The sequence below is a fragment of the Saccoglossus kowalevskii genome, chromosome 10 (assembly GCF_978046115.1).
Source record: "Saccoglossus kowalevskii chromosome 10, keSacKowa6.1, whole genome shotgun sequence".
In the NCBI taxonomy this organism is placed as follows: domain Eukaryota; kingdom Metazoa; phylum Hemichordata; class Enteropneusta; family Harrimaniidae; genus Saccoglossus; species Saccoglossus kowalevskii.
In genome coordinates this window covers 17216447-17222661 of record NC_140650.1, presented here as the reverse complement: position 1 = coordinate 17222661, position 6215 = coordinate 17216447, and positions in this window count along the sequence as shown.

Below are 6215 nucleotides of genomic sequence, written 5' to 3'. Positions count from 1 at the left end.
GGAAGTGGCTTTTGAGACGGGTCCTTCGAAGCACGTGGTTGTCAAGGTTATGAAAAACGTTCAGCTGATCTAGGAGTTAGGAACGTAGCAGACTCTAAATTGGCAACGCCAGTTCATTGAAAATGTTACGCTGATCTGTATATATTTATGCATAAGGGCGAACCGTGACAAAGACTGTTAAAATGAGACAAACGTGCCTCTCATATTTCATTGAGTATTCCCCCAATTAATTATGGATGTGGACGATTGGAATTCGAATGTTGTTTATTTCACGCGAGGCAAATTAACTGTTCCCGCTCTTGTCAGAATGCGTCATCTCCTAGAACATTTTTTTTACTTTTTGATCAAAATTATCAGATGATAAGTTGTATCTATGACTAAGTAAGTGCAAGACTATTCACTCCGATTTTGAAATAAAATGGAAACCAGATAAAATATTTAAATACTTATATAAGTAGGCGATGGGTAAATCTGACTAAGGATGAGTTGATTCATGCTAAATACATACAACGTATAAGACTGAACAGCCGTACAATGATAACCAGACGTTCAGACTAATCAGAATTCCGTTCGTATACACAGGGTCAAGAGGTGATGACAGCTATTTCACTAAATGTGAATATTGCGTGTTCCAATTACGTCGTTGTCATGCCTTGTTACTATGGTATGATAACGCATATTGAACTAAACAAATTTGCCCAATATCTCTTTAAAATTAGATTATTCAGCGTCGACGAAATACTTCGCCCACGGCGAATTGTACACAATATTATTTCAAATCATTGTGATTCGGGACTCACTGCTTGATGAACTACAGAAACTTTGTCATAAAATGCTGAATATGTCGAATTCCTAACTGGACTTCATAAAACCAATCGTTAGATCGTTAGTATTATTCTAGAAATGGTAGTTTCATTGTTTTTATTTTCTATTTTTAATGATCCAGTTTCGGTTGATGATTATTCTGGTCGTCTGTCTGATGAATCGATGATGTCGCATAAGTGACTGTGTGATATCAGATTTATTAAACGAGTGCGGTAATTTTCATTTGTTCCGAGCATTTGGCGGAGAGCAAACGAAAACTACTACATTAGTTTAACAAATATGATATTGCAGGGTAACAAATTTGATATCTTGTTTATCCAATACGTGTTTTGGCGTACTTTGCGATTTCTAGTCATGAGGTCAACCTGTCGCGGTGTCCTGGGCGTGGTCGATGACAATATTGGTAGTGATTTACACTTATAACGTCAGATTAAACTTATTATGCCAATCCAAACCGTAAATATATTCCAATTTTATTCATAGTTGAAATGCCTTTATTTGAAAGTTAATGATTTGTCATATTTGAATTTAATCGTGCTTCAGGTGAAAGAAAACCAAGAAACAGCGGTCAGTTGTAGTTAGAATCTCGGCCAAGCTTTAAGGAGAGTCCACATCAAGATGGTATACACTGATTGGATATGTTTTCCCCGTGTTAAAGAGTGATCATATTTTGAAGAAGAAACACGGCTCTTCAATATGTCAGCGAAACCGTAAAATACATTCTCATATGCGAGGCACGTGAATTCCATTTCGCGCTTGCGAAGTGGATTAAATCTAGCAAACCATGTCGTCCGTAAAACTATATTGTACAATATCTATTGGGAATTCCTTGAGCCTTTCACAAAGTGTGCACGGAATAAAGAAACACGTATATTCTCCCAGTAACAGAAATCCTTCAAGAGGCACGTATTCACATAACACTGTGATGTGTAATTACATTTCGGGTATGACGTAATAAGATTTGGAATAAGTAGTTGATGTACGTAGACGCCGAACAAAGATGTTAACAAGAGAAGAGGGTTGCTGATGGTAACCATCGGGAACGGTCAACTGCAATCAATGCATGGCAATAATGAACTCCTCTTTGATATATAGGTCGGTTATTGCGAGATAGAAACACCACGGCGGAGGAGCACGCTATTATGGAAGCAGCGTTCATCTAAATGTTTTTCAAAACTGTAAACATGAATGCTGCCAGCATTTACTTCTGGTAATCATCATCACATCTTGGTAATATGCCGACAATTAACATTCCTATGACGTATTAGCCCCTCCCCGTTTCGGTTGATTGGCAGTTATTACGCCCAGGTACGAACGCACTAATATGCACTGAAGACTAATACATAAGCGATAACAAGAACTTACATTGATTTAATTGAAGAAATTTACCATGTTAAGCCCCCCAAAAAATGCATTCACCTGTCGTGTTCTCTTAGGTATCGCTTCTCATCTTCTATTCCATCGTCATCAAAAACATGACAGCGCTGGACTGCATTGATGTCGCTTACTAACGAGGAGACTGTATATAATTAGCCATGCAGTACTATACAAATACAATGAACTATGCATGTGCCAGCGCAGTATCCAACCATTCATTTCATTATTAAGCTTGAGTTCTTGTTTAATTCTCTAAAAAGTGGCGTTTTGCTTTAAATGCCAATCTGTCAATCATAGAGGGTAATTATTTGAGATGCTGCACTGCCAACTGAGATCTTTATTAATATAATATCACTATATTAAAGAATGTTTATTATAGTGTCGTAGTTCACTTCCATCCTAATCGCAATCCAATAATTAAATTCGTGCGCTGAGGCCATGTCAGTTTCCTCTTTCAATTATATATTTGTTCCCAAACTTTAATTACAATTATTTAATTTTCCAAACATAATTTCCGCGCGTGACCATGTCAGTGCGCATATAAATAATAATCAATATCTACTAACACGAAAACATTGTATCACTCATATTTAAGTTCAAGATAAATCCGGTTATACTAGTACGTACACGGTCATCAATACAAAAAACTGTAGACAGTATAGCAAAAAAAGTGTGTCATGAACATTTCAGAATAAACTATTACGTGTAGAATGTATCGTGAAAGTGTGTCAAAAAACTGTAAATGAGAGAATTTTGAAATAAGTGGAAAAAGAAAGCGCGTAAAATAATTGTTTGTTTACATGAACTGCGATGTCTGTCTGATTGTAGAGTTTCAAGATAAATCTTCTTACATAAAAAAATGCGTGCTTGGTCACGAAGAAATATGTGAGTCCTGTCAAAGCTTGGTTGCATTAAATTGCAATTCGATAACATATATAAGCACGTAGAGTAAAACTATAATTACAATGCAACATATAGTATGTATACATGCACCATGTGTATATGCAATATGCTCACTGAGATTTTATTGCGATGCAATGTTCCCGTTTTGGGGTTGCGTGTGGCAGTATGGGGATTAATCTTACAATCCAGTACAGAAAATTGAAAACTAATATACAGAATAAAACTACTCAGCGTGATCGCATTGCATGCTATATATTTGTCGATATTTTACACAATACATCACGAACAAGAATGTCAACAATAAGGCTCTGCAAAATTGATATACGGACCAATTGCATCACAGAACGAAATGAAGGCTTGGACATGCTCGATTACTTAAACAGAATTATATTCAAAAAAGAGGAAAAACAATACACGCCCTGTAACTACACATGATTACACAAGAAAAAAAAAACAGCCTGAGCCTAAAAACTAACAATTCTTTCATAGACTCACTCAAATGAATTTTTATCAAAAGAAAATTGGCTTGCGATTTGTTGATATCAAATATAATCGTCAGGGCATATAACAGAATATGCATACTTTTTTTTGATAATCCTTGTCGGGATATATTTCATAACATCGCAACACATCACACTGTCATTTGTTGTATGTACAATGCTCTTGACATTATTTTCTACTTCAGTCATACCTAATACACTAGTATACATCTTGTTTTTCATTTACGAGTCAACACATAATGTCAGATTACTTGAACGATTAAGTAATTTCCACTTTTTAAATGTATCTGACATTATAGGCTTACAACATGTGATTATGTTTATCCCACATACCATTTCGTAACACAGCGTACGTACGCAATTTTTATCGTCTATTCAATACATCGTACAGCGTCCTGGAGCATTTAAATAACAGCCATCGTTCATAGACACCGATTAGTGTAAGTTTATTTTATTGAGATTAAGAAACAAACATAATATTTTTGGAGCCATCACTATATTTTCGGTTTTATGTAATTGATACATAGTTACTAATTCTGAAGTTAGTTCAAACCTAGACCTGTTCACAGTGAAATGTTGCTACAAGGCATTAGTGAAAATGAACTCGGGAAGGTCGAGGTTTGGAGAACTTGAAAATAACGTCTTAAGTATAAAGTACTTTATATTACACACGCGTATTAGCGATACTGATGTATTTTGTCACAGTCAGCTGTGATATATTGCTATAACCTTATAATACTTGTTTTTAAAGCTGGATGATAGGAGTCACGCCATAGGCTAGTATTATCGACGAACCGAAGACGTGTGGATACTACTGACAGTACATGCCCCTACGAGTGGCGTCATGTCATGTGGCGTCTGGTATTTTATACGAATCTAAACCGGGCATGGCTAATGCAAGAATCAATATTCTACGAATCGACGATTTACAAATAGATTTACTGAATAGCGTTTTCAGTTTCCCAATAATGAAAATAATGACGTAATCCGTACCACCCCTTCTGTACCGTAAATTAGATAATTAAAGAAGATTTTGGCTCGTCACAATAACTATAATATATTACATTCAGTGCAAATTAAAATGAAATAGAGCATTTCTGATATCGAACTAGCCATACCCGACAATACAGACAATGTATCTGTCAGTATCAATGCTGCTAATTTGGCGTGACGTTTAAGCGCGTCAGTGAACACGCATTTGCAGTTCCTCTCGCCGATGGTTTTCGTAAGACAGTATTAACCCTTTTTAGCGATATTTAAAAAAACACAACCATTAAGTCAACATCATTGTGAGTTATTGACGGGCACATGTTATTGTCAAATCTGAAATCCAATCGCAGTGATAAAACCGCGGCTTAGTTTTTTCCGCATATTGCTCGCTCACGCACACACAAACTGGTGACGTTTAGTGTATATATCGGACGTTTAGTGTAAAATAATAGTTTTACACTAAATGTCACTACTGTGTGCACTTTGGTCATGCGATATGAGATAAACACACATAATACTTGCGCTGATATGGAATGCATCGTCCTCGCATCAGGCTTTACACCGTTATTGCAGCCAACAGTACACGACATGTCACTTAAACACATCACATTGCACTCTCTACTCATTCAAGCATAATAATGCATCTGACAATTATCCCATTCGGGGTTCGTAGCAACGACAGTAAAATCGGTGTGATTATACGGCGGCTACCCATGTATTCATGCATGGTTGGAAAAATAATAGAACTTGGCAATATTCACATTTATATCCAACCACTCGTATTTTGTTATATAATACAATTCCTCACTGAAACGGCGTGGAATATATTTACATTGGTTTCTGCCAATGTATTGAGAACAGTTTTATGAACAATGATTAGGTCATACAGCAATCTCGTACATCAATTACACAGTATGTATGTATGTATGCCTGTGGCAATATATGCAATGTAATTTATTGTAAGGAACATTATGCCTACCAACGTCAGAGTTAGTCAGCTTTTTATGATTCTGATACTACAAACACAAACCGCCGTGTAGCGCGCGTTCGAATTGAAAAATAATAGATAAAATAATTCTGTGTAACATTGAGCATGAAGCACGTTTTAGATTGTTATAATTATTAATGGTTTTAGCGACGAAGTATACGAGCGCTGTTTCGAGAATTAATCTGAAATACTAAGAAGATACATCATTATCAATCAATTTTTGTTAAAAAATAAAATCAACATACCTTACCCAATAACTGGACACAACTACCAAAATGGATCGATTTATACTAAACAATGCCAGCATAATTACCTGTTTATGCCAACAAACCCTACAATTACACAGAAATGGTAGCCCAACAATATCTTTATCAGATAAAAAACAACAACATAAAACGACATTAAGCTCACTAAACTTAAACCGTACATTTGAATCGCGCGTTAACAAGTCATTTAGTCTCACGCCGCAGGGTTTCACATTTATCTACCGAAGAACAATCTAATGGACATACTGCCAGAAGATTTTAATACATTACATTTGACATATACAGCTATTCAATAATTAACCGTTTCACCTTTAACCTTCTCAAACAGTTTGATCTTTAAATTTAAAAAAAGAATTATGTTTATAT